The sequence below is a fragment of the Oncorhynchus tshawytscha genome, linkage group LG03, assembly GCF_018296145.1.
Source record: "Oncorhynchus tshawytscha isolate Ot180627B linkage group LG03, Otsh_v2.0, whole genome shotgun sequence".
NCBI classification, from domain to species: Eukaryota; Metazoa; Chordata; class Actinopteri; order Salmoniformes; family Salmonidae; genus Oncorhynchus; species Oncorhynchus tshawytscha.
This window is the reverse complement of record NC_056431.1, coordinates 22,602,546-22,616,666: the sequence shown is the minus strand read 5'-3', so window position 1 is coordinate 22,616,666 and position 14,121 is coordinate 22,602,546. Positions and strand designations below refer to the sequence as shown.

General features: G+C 42.7%; 1 long non-coding RNA gene across 1 annotated transcript; it reads right to left on the bottom strand.

The window, feature by feature from the left end:
• Positions 1-4,028: 4,028 nt before the first annotated feature.
• LOC112246115 lies at positions 4,029-10,313 on the bottom strand. Its single transcript, XR_002952862.2, has 3 exons — positions 9,977-10,313; positions 8,760-8,874; positions 4,029-4,408 (listed from the first exon to the last, which is right to left on the bottom strand). It is a non-coding gene; the product is annotated as an uncharacterized LOC112246115 (long non-coding RNA).
• Positions 10,314-14,121: the final 3,808 nt, after the last annotated feature.

Sequence of the window (14,121 nt, the reverse complement as noted above, 5' to 3'; positions counted from 1 at the left end):
GTAACAGTGGTGGGGATGCCACCAGTGTCGTATTCATTAGGGCCCACTGTAGCAAAACGTTTTGCAACGGAAAATCAAAAGGAGCATACCGCATATAATAATGTCCGGAGTGGCGCAAATGGGATGGAAACCATGTGTTTGATAGTATTCCACTGATTCCGCTCCAGTCATTACCACGAGCCCGTTCATTAAGGTGCCACCAACCTACTGTGGATGCTAGAGACTGACCGGATGGGGTGTGGGTGCGTATTTGTGAAAATAAAGGTCCTATTAAACACTTATAGAGTTAATAAGTACATGTCTGTGAGCAGATACTGTGTCCTTTTGAGTGGTATTCATTTTGCAAGCCTTTCCACTGTCCCAGTAGCCATTCATTTACTTCATCCATTTGTTTTAGTCATTTTACATAAAAAATAAAAAATAAACTTAAACTAAAGACTAGAATCAATGATCACAGATACAGAGGACTAGCAATTCAACAAATAATTTCATAGGGAAAGGGACAGGGGTTTTGCCCAACCCACTCAGGCACCACAAAGTAATATAGCATTTGCAGAAAACACACATTTCTGGAACCTTCTCTGACAAATCGTCTCACTCAAGAATTGTTACGTTTAGACTTGGAAGGCCACTTTGTTCTCACTTCTCCCCTAAGTGCTATTCTTTGACCTCCTCCCTCCCTTATGGTTAAAAAGGAAGCATGTTGGAGCATCACAGCAGTAGACATTTCCCCAGCCCTGAATTTCTCCCCCACCAACCTGAACCCCTTCCCTTTGTCTCTGTGGCTCATATCTGGGCCGATTTCTGTGACGCATCACTGGATAGCCAATGAGAACGCTTCTTTTAGGTTTGTTGTCCCAGGCTTGCATCATGGAGACACCAATGTGGTGTTTTTGCCCAGTGATGGGCGAGACAGAACGGTAGGGTGGAGGGGGGCTAGGGCCATGGGCAGAGGGACACGTGTCACCCGACGAGGCCCCATCCCTGGCCTGTCACAGAGCATCACATCTGCAAGTGAGCGTCTGAGCGAGCAATGAGCATGCATTCTCTAGCTTTAGCCCATTGACTCGTTAGTTGAAGAGGAAACGTGGAGAATAGCAGGCTCCAATCTGCCTTCTCTGGGCTTGCGATGAATAAACAAAGCGATTTTGATGTGATCCCCAGTTGATCAAGCTATCTGCCTGACTGAAGATCATTCAGAGGGAAATCGACAATATTTTGTCTACTGCTAAAAGTGCTAACAGTTTCATTATTGCTATTGGTGGCTTGGGGCTAATCTATCTGACTGGTTTTCAAAAGCCAACCAAAACAAGGACAATTCAGACTTCTCTATTATGTGACAGGTTAAACCTATTCATATAACTACTTGAACACAAATTCCTCACACTCAACATGGAACATTCTAACACTACACATACTTTCTCCTAGTTCTGACAAACATCACTTAAGCGCAGGCAATGATCCTTCCTTCATTAAAACATTCTTATATCTTCCAAATTTTTTTAGAGCTCAATATCTATCTCCTTTATACTCATCTTCCTAAACTTTAAAGGAGGACAATGAGGAAATAAACTATTCCTTAGATCCATTTGTACCAACTCACCATTGCCATTCCAACTATTTCCTTATTTTGTCCTGACAAGACTTCAGCCTTCTTCAAAAGAACCTGTATAAAGAACTGGACTGGTGAATCAACAAACCGTACACAAACAGCTTTCAACCCCCGTCCCTCTTCTCTGAAGTCCTCATCAGTCACCACTACCCTCTCACCCTCCCTAACATGGTCATGCTATAAGTAGCTCAGATGCATAGCTTCTATACAGTCTACCCAGGTATAGAAGAGAACATTCTGTAGAGATAACATGGAACAGACAAGGAGGGGCCTCAGTATGGTTGATGTTTAACCGGTGCATGAGTCTTCCTCCAACCCTTGGGATGTATAATCTGCACACATTCTAAAATGAGTGCCATTGGAGAACATACAGATTTGACTGCTTTTCTCTACTAACAAACTGTCTGACAGTAAAAGCAAAACATACTGAACAAAAATATAAACACGGCATGTAAAGTGTTGGTCCCATGTTTCATGAGCTGAAATAAAATATCCCAGAAATTTTCCAAATGCACAGAAAGTGTATTTACCTCACATTTTGGGGACAAATTTGTTACATCCCTGTTAGGGAGCATTTTTCCTTTGCAAAGATAATCCATCCACCCGACAGGTGTGGCATATCAAGAAGCTGATTAAACAACATGATCATTACACAGGTGCAGCTTGTGCTGGGGACAATAAAAGGCCACTAAAATGTGCAGTTTTGTCACACAACACAATGCCACAGATGTCTCAAGTTTTGAGGGGGTGTGCAATTGGCATGCTGACTGCAAGAATGTCCACCAGAGATAAATGAATGCTCATTTCTCTACTATAAACAGCCTCCAACGTCATTTTAGAGAATTAGCAGTACATCCAACCGACCTCACAACCGCAGACCAAGTGTAATAACGCCAGCCCAGGACCTCCACATCAGGCTTCTTCACCTGCGGGATCTTCTGAGACCAGCCACTCAGACAGCTGATGAAACAGAGGAGTATTTCTGTATGCATTAAAGCCCTTTGTGCTGAAAGAATCATTCTGATTGGCTGGGCCTGGCTGCCAGTGGGTGAGCCAGTCTCCCAAGTGGGTTGGCCTATGCTCTCCCAGGCCCACCCATGGCTGCACCCCTGCCCAGTCATGTGAAATCCATAGATTAGGGGCAAAGAAAATTCAATAAATCAATTTCCTTATATGAACTGTAACTCAGTAAGATCGTTGAAATTATTGCGTTTATATTTTTGTTTGGTATAGATTAAAACATTGCCCTGTGATTTTGCCACCACTGTTAAATTGGTGCAGGAGAGGCTACGGATTTGAGGGCAAACTGTTACAGACTACTGATACAGATGCCCCAGTTATGATGAAGACAACGGCTGTCTGGAGGCCTGAACACTTCCTGTTGCGTGCAGACGGCACGCTCCTGCGGACACCAGACACCCTGCGATACAGGAAGTGGTGCTGCAAGAGTCTAATATGCCAAGTCCAACCAAGCAGCTATTGAGCTGAAATGGTGGTGCAAGATCATCTTTTCACAGAAAAATTGAGATTAAAGAAGTTCCCCTAAACTAAATAGTGATAAAATGCTTGTTCACATCGGTTTTTCCAAAATTCCCAAACACCTTATAATCATTACTAAAACTGCCACAGTTCTTATTATTCAAGTCACAGCTTTATTCAAGTCACAGCTTTTCTATAAAAACATCACAGAAAAATACATTCATGGTTATCATCCTTTAAAAAAAACTGAATGTGACAGTATTAACGAAGAGATTAAAAGCTGCACACCCATGCAACGTTTACTAAAGTTAGAATATTTGTGGTAACACCTAGTAGCTATTGCAGATCGAGTTCTTTAAAGAAAGCCACACATTTTTATCAAGACTTTAATCTAGAAACATTGTGAAAAACAAAGTTGTGATTGAAGTGCCTTTCTTTCATATATTTGGATAAGCAAGTTCCCAAAATGTTAAAATACTTAATTTCACCAGTAATGTACAGTTGTTTGTGTCTGACATTAACATATATTGAACATGTGTGGAATTATTGACCAGTTTGAGACTCCTCCACATCTAGTTCACATGGCTCACTTTTATTTTTTTTTAACAATAAGGAATTACAAAAAACCTAAGAGGGTTCCTTTCTTCCCACTTTCAACCGCACTACGGGCCCGCCTTCAGTCATTACTAGATACATCTCAAGTGCAGATAGCCTTCCCTTAATTAAAAAATAATTACTGTTCAGTTATTTTAGACAAACTGTCATATAGTTGGCAAGATTCACTGGCAAGATTCACAGTACATTAGAATATCCAGTTAAGCATTTCTCTATCCCTTTTTAGCTCAGAACAGTATTGACGGCATCCTGCACGCCTGTACCCTGGCAACGACTGAAGCAGGAGCCCAGCCTGACCATAGACAGCTGGTTGTATTTTTTACCCCCCAAACGTTATCAGGACCACACAAACCCCACCATGGGCCTTTCCCACATACACACCCTTTCCCACATACACTCCCCCCGAATTCCCGAATTCTCCTCACATTGAGAGTGATCCCAGTAAAACTCCAGTGTCTGAACGACGTGACTACGACTGATTGGTTGTGAAAAGGTGTTGTTCTGGACACCGACACTGTAATCTCCAGGGGGGTCTCTTCAGGGGGTATGGGGATCTCTTCTCTTCTGGAGCCTATGGACCTTCTCCGTCATCCGTTTGGCACTGTAGTAGGACAGGCTCAGGCCCATGATGGCCAGCATCATGGCTATCTGGTTGACCGCGCGGTCCTGTGGCTGGGTCTGCACCTCACCCGCCACCTGTCTCTGTAGAGAGAACACACAAAAGGCAAAAGTTGAGTTATCAACATATGGGTCGTAGAACATATCTGAACCAAATCTGGAAAAACAAAACCAATGCCTTAGGCAACATTTAAGTCAAAGATTCTATAAAAAGATAATTGAATGTGACAAAACATGAAAATGTACAGAAAAGAAATGCAATAAAGCTTCTTCCTTTCAAAAACAATACCTGAAACCCAACTTCCCAAACAACACCAGTGTTCCACATATCCACAGTGCCCAGGCTTGTGGTTAGAACAGTTATTAAACATTTAGAGAGGGCAAGGAAATATTTTAGCAAGAAGGGGGCACAATGTTCTTGGTACACAAGACTGGTCTGTTCCAGGCTCTTTGCATGCTATACCAAAGGGTAGATGCAGAAGGTCCCTGAACACCGGGAGGGTATGTGAACTCCGTACAATACAGCCCCCTTCTTTGCCCTCCATTATGCCTGGAGGGCCTCAAAGCAAATAAGATAAGACTCCATTTTAAGCTCAGGCGTTTAGAGAGCACTGCCATATCTTTAGTGGAAAAGGCCTCTGGATACACATGCAAGATTACAACTACATGACCAAAAGTATGTGAACACCTGCTTGTCGAACAGCTCACTCCAAAATCATGGGCATTAATATGGAGTTGGTCCCCCTCTTTGCTGCGCTAACAGCATTCACACTTCTGGGAAGGCTTTCCTCTAGATGTTGGAACATTGCTGCGGGGACTTGCTTCCATTCAACCACAAGAGCATAACTGATGTTGGCCGATTAGGCCTGGCTTGCAGTCGGCGTTCCAATTCATACCAAAGGTGTTTGATGGGATTGAGGTCAGGCCAGTCAAGTTATTCCACACCGATCTCGACAAACCATTTCTGTATGGACCTTGTTTTCTGCACGGGGGCATTATCAAGCTGGAACAGGAAAGGGCCTTCCCCAAACTGTTGCCACAAAGAATCATCTAGAATGTCATCGTATGCTGTAGCATTAAGATTTCTCTTCACTGGAACTAAGGGGCCTAGCCCGAACCATGAAAAAAACAGTCCCAGGACATTATTCCACCTCAACACTTTACAGTTGGCATTATGCGTTCGTGCACTATGCATCCTGGCATCTGCCAGATGGTGAAGCATGATTCATCACTCCAGAGAAAGCGTTTCCACTGCTTTACACCACTCCAGCCAACACTTGGCATTGCGCATGGTGATCTTAGGCTTGTGTGCAGCTGCTCGGCCATGGAAACCCACTTCATGAAGTTCCTGACCAACAGCTATTGTGCTGATGTTGCTTCCAGGGGCCGTTCGGAACTCGTGGTGAGTGTTGCAACCGATGACAGGCGCGCTTCAGCACTTGGTGGTCCCGTTTTGTGAGCTTGTGTGGCCTACCACTTTGTGGCTGAGCCGTTGTTGCTCCCAGACATTTCCACTTCACAATAACAGTATTTACAGTTAACTGGGGCAGCTCTAGTAGGGCAGAAATTTGCCGAACTGACTTGTTGTAAAGGTGGCATCCTATGATGGTGCCACGTTGAACGTCACCGAGCTCTTCAGTAAGTCCATTCTAGTGTTTGTCTGTGGAGATTACATGGCTGTGTGCACAATTCCTGACATTTAATCCTAGTAAAAATTCCCTGTTTTAGGTTAGTTAGGATCACCACTTTATTTTAATGTGAAATGTCAGAATAATAGTAGAGGGAATTATTTATTTCAGCTTTTATTTATCTCATCACGTTCCCAGTGTGTCAGAAGTTGACATACACTCAATTAGTATTTGGTAGCATTGCATTTAAATTGTTTCCGGTAGCCTTTCACAGTAAGTGCATTTTGGCCCATTCCTCCAGACAGAGCTGGTGTAACGGAGTCAGGTTTGAAGACCTCCTTGCTCGCACACATTTTTTCAGTTCTGCCCACACATTTTCTATAGGATTGAGGTCAGCGCTTTGTGATGGCCACTCCAATACCTTGACTTTGTTGCCCTTAAGCCATTTTGCCACAACTTTAGAAGTATGCTTGGGGTCATTGTCCATTTGGAAGACCCATTTGCGACCAAGCTTTAACTTCTTGACTGGGGTCAAGAATTCATGTTCATGATGCCATCTATTTTGTGAAGTGCACCAGTCCCTCCTGCTGCAAAGCAGCACCACAACATGACGCTGCCACCCTTGTGCTTCAGAGTTGGGATGGTGTTCTTCAGCTTGCAAGCATCCCCCTTTTTCCTCCAAACATATGCATGGACATTATGACCAAACAGTTATATACATTCCTCAAAAAAAATAAAGGGAACACTAAAATAACACATCCTAGATCTGAATGAATGAAATATTCTTATTAAATACTTTTTTCTTTACATAGTTGAATGTGCTGACAACAAAATCACACAAAAATTATCAATGGAAATCAAACTTATCAACCCATGGAGGTCTGGATTTGGAGTCACACTCAAAATTAAAAAACCACACTACAGGCTGATCCAACTTTGATGTAATGTCCTTAAAACAAGTCAAAATGAGGCTCAGTAGTGTGTGTGGCCTCCACGTGCTTGTATGACCTCCCTACAACGCCTGGGCATGCTCCTGATGAGGTGGCGGATGGTCTCCTGAGGGATCTCCTCCCAGACCTGGACTAAAGCATCCGCCAACTCCTGGACAGTCTGTGGTGCAACATGGCGTTGGTGGATGGAGCGAAACATGATGTCCCAGATGTGCTCAATTGGATTCAGGTCTGGAGTAGTAATAATTTAGCACGCCCAATTTTTCAGTTTTTGATTTGTTAAAAAAGTTTGAAATATCCAATAAATGTCGTTCCACTTCATGATTGTGTCCCACTTGTTGTTGATTCTTCACAAAAAAATGCAGTTTTATATCTTTATGTTTGAAGCCTGAAATGTGGCAAAAGGTCGCAAAGTTCAAGGGGGCCGAATACTTTCGCAAGGCACTGTACATCCACAGGCATACCTCCAATAGGCTCATTGACATAATTTGAGTCAATCAGAAGCTTCTAAAGCCATGACATCATTTCCTAGAATTTTCCAAGCTGTTTAAAAGGCACAGTCAACTTAGTGTGTGTAAACTTCTGACCCACTGGAAATGTGATATTGTAAGTGAAGTCATCTGTCATTAAAACGAGTTTTAATGACTCCAACCTAAGTGCATGAAAACTTCTGACTTCAACTTACTGTATCTGAAAGCATAATAACCATCACAAACCATAAATTCAAACCAGAAGGCAGAGAAGTCCTCACTACCATCACACATATTCAATTCCTCCTACCACAAAGCAATTATCACAGCAACATGTGTAATTTTATGTAACAACGAGTCACTTTCTCCTAAAGTCTGTATTTGGGGTATTTGTTTTCCAATTAGTTAAAATATCAGAGAAAACACTTTACACAAATGATGACATGGATCACATTCATGGCCGTAAATGATTATTGCGGCGGAGGAGGAACAAAAGAAAGGGGGAGGAAATAATATCACTAGCATTAGCATCAATGCTAATCATATCAGTGGCTTTGTTGATGAAAGCAGATTGTGTGTCGCAGATGGGGGGTGGTCCTGGGGAAAGTGGCTACTATTATACACCAGGCCCAGATTCCCGCCTGGCGGAATTCAACATGACAAGTTAGTGTTGGTCATGCCGTTTTAATATCTGGTCACTTGCACCGTTTAGAGTCCACAGTAGAACTCAGGCAAAAAGGGGGAAACACTACTTCATTTTAAGAGGATTAGAGGCCGTTTTCATTCGCTTTTAGCTACTGAATGTGAGGAGAGAAACCATGGCCTTGGAGTAACGCTCAAATACTCTGACGTGGTCCATTTTTCATTTTGCTTACATCCATATCTGAGCCAAGGGGGAAGTTAAACCTTGTCACGGTGCTCTTACATTCCAAGTCGAGTGAATCATAACTCCCTCATAAGAGATACATCTTAGCTGACATTTCCTAAGTCAACAAGGACTCTATTCAACAACAAAAAAACACACAAAAAAAAAATTGGTCATGGCCATTGTTATTCAAGCGTAAAGATCAGCAAATACCAAACTGTGGCAAGGAGAATAGGAATTTCATTGACTGGGTGGGAGCGGATATGGTGCCCATATGACTAATTTCTAATGCATCTGCGACTCTAGAACACAATACTGTTTTTCTGAACTTGAATGACGTTTTTGTTTTTTCAAGTGTTGACGATTCCACATGGACTGCATCTTTACATGATTCAGTGCTGACTCACTGTAACAAGTCATATCAATAAGTAGAGAAATGTCAATATATTTCCTTCCGCATGAATTCATACAGTATTAGGCACACACAAAACCCCAATGAAAGGCCGCCAATGGTTTACAAACCTGTAGGAGGCGGAAGTATCCAGGGGTCAGCCTGCCCAGTCTGATGATCATGTCTGTAGTGGGTCTGGGGTTGGTTTCTTTGCGCGGTGTGTTGATGCAGCTCTGGTCTGGAGACCTGAAGAGAAAGAGATAATGGAGTCACTCCATCGGCCCACTAAGCCAATAGGAAACCATAATTCATCCCATGTGTAGAGGCATACACGGATGCCTCAATTAAAAAAAAAAAAGTGTTTTTAGAACCATCCAAGTAGAAGACAATAGCATCAAACTAAACGTTGTTGAACACTGAGGAAGACAAAAGTGTGCTTACAAATTAAACCAAAGCCTATCTTCAAGTTTGATACCGGCGACAGACTGGCATTATGAGAAACGAGGCAGTTTTCTATGCTTGCAAATAAACTCAAACCATCTGAACGGCTTTGAGGAAGGGAACAGTTCTTGCCTGAGGCGAGGACTATGAACAAACCCAGTCTCCCTGATCCGGTCATGTCCAGTGCAGTCTAGTCTAGTTGCAATCAAACCCATCCAGAAAAGAGTGCCATCGTCAGAACTAACATCTGGTCTGGTTTTGGACCTGACACTCAGAACCTTAAAAAAAAAAATGTAATAATAATCTCCAATCGGCATGCCTGAACTAGATCTGACGAGGGAAACAATGCTGCCATTCACGAAGCCGCAAACTTGGACTCGAGTCGAAAAACGTTACATTCATTCAGCCTCTGAAGATATCACATGTAATGAGTGATCATCTTGATTGTTATCATGCCAATTTAAGGAATTCCCTCAACACTAAATTCGGTACAATATTACAGATCTTATTCAAAAGTGACAACCATAATTGGAAAGAGCCCAGTCTATCCTTTAAAAAAATAAATAAAGTATTCAATTGTATATTTTCTTTACTTCCAGCTGCTTGAGTGGCCTGCTTTGAAGTACATTCCTGCGAGATGTGGAAAACTGAGCGATAGTGCTCCAACTCACAAGTCAAGTAAACAGGACCAGCTGTGTGTGGTGGTGGGGTGGGGGGGGGCACACCACCACTAAAGAGATCCTAACTAACTCATTATGCCACCATCTAAATGCATCTCTCCATGACCAATAACATGGGTCTTGTGTCAAAGTTCACCAAATCAATAACAACAATTTCACTGGGGAGGCAAGGGGAAAAGCTGGCAGTGTGCAGGGAAGGTAGAAACGTGAGGGATTGATATGCCAACCTGGTTGCGATTACACCCTTTTGGTCAGGCAAAAAGGAGGAATGCGGCAAAAAATGACTTGAAATTCAGGGTTTCCGACTTGCTCCAGGGAAAAAAAGCGTTCCGGAATGCAGTCGTAAAAAAAAAGAAAGTTGGATCCTCCACACCTTCCACAGGCTCTGTGGTGGTAAAGATCCTGTGGCTGCTACTCCAACTGGCCAGTCTAACCTCCAACCATCTAGCGCCCAGCCAACCAAAGAGCACCTGGTAGTTTGGGTACCCAACAGTGTGACGGGAGAACTACTGAGAAAGCTTCAGCTTTGTGCTCCGCCCTTTTATATAGCCCGGTCTCACCCAACCAGATCTGCAGACATGCCCAACACACACACACACAGCTGTCGAAATGCATCAATCTCTGTGGCTTGCACTCTAACACACATAAGCCCAACCCACCTCCCCATAGTGTAAAAACTCTTTGCGACCTGTCAGATGGTATTTGCTCATCCAGCCAACAAAGTGGAAAGAGAGAAAAAAATACAAATAAAGAGTTCATAAGCTTAAAAGGCACACGTCTAAGGGAACATGCGTGTCAACGCATTGGATTATGTAACAACGTTGACCTGCCCTCAGGAATGATATGTGAGAAAGATCAGGATTTGCCTTCCAGAACTGACCACTCCTTGTTCATGTTGACTCGGAAGAACAGCATCGATCACATTAGTGGGTAATTTCGCCTTTATGATTGTGGAGTCATGGAGTTTGTTTTGGTGTTACATAAACTCCTTCCATTTCACTGGACTAAGAGTTTCAGTTTCTTTTACAGAAATCTTCCAAACAATTATGAAACTAATCTTACTTTTAATTATGTCCATGGCTTCATGCCAAATTATGGCATTGCTTGACATCCATACTGTTAATGGACAATGACCTCACAGCCTTGTAGTAGTATCCCATCATCATGCCATGCTAGATCAATGTCCCTTTGGGCAATGCTATTTGATGTGTTCTATATCTTTGAAGGGTTCCTTCACTACTCAACTATCAAAAAATGTGTTACTACAGAGATTCATGGCCAATCACCTTGTGGCCAAGATCACACAGTAGACCAATCCAAAGCTTTCTTTTAAATCTGTCAGCAAAGCAGGGGTCCGATAAACAACCTTAAAATAAAGTAATCTGATTGTTGGGTCTCCTTTCAAATAATCCGATGAGGAGATTAAATTAAGTCAATCTTTGGCTTTGAACAGGTTCTCGGTCAACATTCTCAAAGCTAATAAAGAACATACTGATATCAATTTATCCAATGTAATTTAAATGGACAAAATCAGGGACACTTGTCTGGTAAACCAATTTGGGGAATTGTAGCTCTGGAATGTTTTGGATGTCGAGGTTCGGATATAGGCTAAATCTATTAAAAATATTAGTACAGTGAAAGAGACAGCCACCCTCGTCAATACATCCTCTCAAATGACATGGGAACATAGCTTTCAGATCAAGCTATAAAGTGCCTGCCCAAGAGCTGCTGTCAGACCAGGAAGAGGGACAGAGAAGCTATGGAAAAACACAAAGGAGATGGGATGGGGAGAGAGAGCGAGCGAGAGCAGCAGCCCTCCAAAAATATCTAATCTCTCTCTCAATTAAATTTAAGAGCTTTATTGGCATGGGAAACATACGTTCACATTGCCAAAGCAAGTGAAGTAGATTTAAAAAAACACAAGTGAAATAAACAATACAAATTGACCTTCCAAAAGAGTTCCAAAAGAGTAAAAGACATTTCAAATGTCTATATACAGTGTTGTAACGATGTGCAAATGGTTAAAGTACAAAAGGTAAAATAAACAAATATGGGTTGCATTTACAATGGTGTTTGTTCTTCACTGGTTGCCCTTTTCTTATGGCAACAGGTCACAAATATTGCTGCTGTGATGGCACACTGTGGTATTCCACCCAGTAGATATGGGAGTTTATCAAAATTGGGTTTGTTTTTAAAATCTTTGTTGATCTGTGTAATCTGAAGGAAACATGTGTCTCTAAGATGGTCATACATTTGACAGGAGGTTAGGAATTGCAGCTCAGTTTCCACCTCATTTTGTGGGCAGTGTACATGGTCTGTCTTCTCTGGAGAGCCAGGTCTGCCTACGGCGGCCTCTATCAATAGCAAGGCTATGCTCACTGAGTCTGTACATAGTCAAAGCTTTCTTTAAGTTTGGGTCAGTCACAGTGGTCAGGTATTCTGCCACTGTGTACTCTTTGCTTAGGTCCAAATAGCATTCTAGTTTGACGACAAATTGAGCAATGTGTCAAGTAATTATCTTTTCTCATGATTTGGTTGGGTTCAATTGTGTTGCTGTCCTGGGGCTCGGTTTGTGTTAGTGAACAGAGCCCCAGGACCAGCTTGCTTAGGGGACTCTTCTCCAGGTTCATCTCTCTGTAGGTGATTTTTGTTATGGAAGGTTTGGGAATCGCTTCCTTTTAGGTGGTTGTAGAATTTAATGTCTCTTTTCTGGATTTTGATAAATAGCAGCCTAATATCAGCCTAATTCTGCTTTGCATGCATTATTTGGTGTTTTACATTGTAAACAGAGGATGTTTTTGCAGTATTCAAATCTCTCTCTCAGACACAGGAGCAGTAAAACTGTCATTAGCTTCATGTTTCTGCTGCACCAGTCTCGTGAGCACATACAGCAAGCACCCAAACTCACAGCCAATGACAGCCTTCCATAGCTCCTTCCTCCCTCCCATCTTCCTGCATCCTCACTCCCCCTACTGTTCCCATCTAAAACAACTCGGGGGTTTCTCCACTGAGGGATGTGGGCTGATAAATGGTGAGAGCTGGAGGCATCAACAGCTGAGACTGTGCTACCGTCAGAGCTTCAATCTCTCCTCAGAGCCACCGATCTGATAGCAACGACTCCGCATCAGCATTACAGCACATCATAAATCTGATCGATTTAAAAGTTGTGTGATCTCCATTCTCCCCAGCGCTTACCGGGCTTAAAGACCTACCATCCATGTCACATGACCCTAGTGTGTGCACTACCATTTCCATATTTACTCATTATGACCGTAGTGTGCACTACGATTTCCATATTTACTCATTATGACCATAGTGTGTGCACTACCATTTCCATATTTCCTCATTATGACCATAGTGTGTGCACTACCATTTCCATATTTCCTCATTATGACCGTAGTGTGTGCACTACCGTTTCCATATCTCCTCATTATGACCGTAGTGTGTGCACTACCGTTTCCATATCTCCTCATTATGACCGTAGTGTGTGCACTACCGTTTCCATATTTCCTCATTATGACCGTAGTGTGTGCACTACCGTTTCCATATCTCCTCATTATGACCGTAGTGTGTGCACTACCGTTTCCATATCTCCTCATTATGACCGTAGTGTGTGCACTACCGTTTCCATATTTCCTCATTATGACCGTAGTGTGTGCACTACCGTTTCCATATCTCCTCATTATGACCGTAGTGTGTGCACTACCGTTTCCATATTTCCTCATTATGACCGTAGTGTGTGCACTACCGTTTCCATATTTCCTCATTATGACCGTAGTGTGTGCACTACCGTTTCCATATTTCCTCATTATGACCGTAGTGTGTGCACTACCGTTTCCATATTTCCTCATTATGACCATAGTGTGTGCACTACCGTTTCCATATTTCCTCATTATGACCGTAGTGTGTGCACTACCGTTTCCATATTTCCTCATTCGAGCAGCAAGAGGAGTAGCGATAAGCTATGCCAACGTTGCATATGGTCAGATTAAGTGAATCTTTCATCAAGAGGGGAAAGCATCACCACAATCTCCCCAACCAAGCTCCCTATGTCTGTGATTGTCGTGATTCACAGGCAAGCCATCAGCTGTGTGTGAAGGAGTCCCAGGCTCAAAAATGAAAGGGGGGTGAGAGATTTTCTTGGAAATAGGAGGGCCACCATTTCCGTCACATCTTTGCAGTGTGGCTTGTAAACAAGGCTTCTGGACAATCAAGACCATTAGCACAAGCCACTTGAAGTAAATGGGAACCAACTGGTCTGGCCATAAGTGTAAACAGGCCAATTTGAATGCAGCTTAGAACACCTACTACCCAGAGTTGACATGTCAGTGGGAAAAAAAGCAGGAAGGGGGGAGTGTGATGACAATCATCA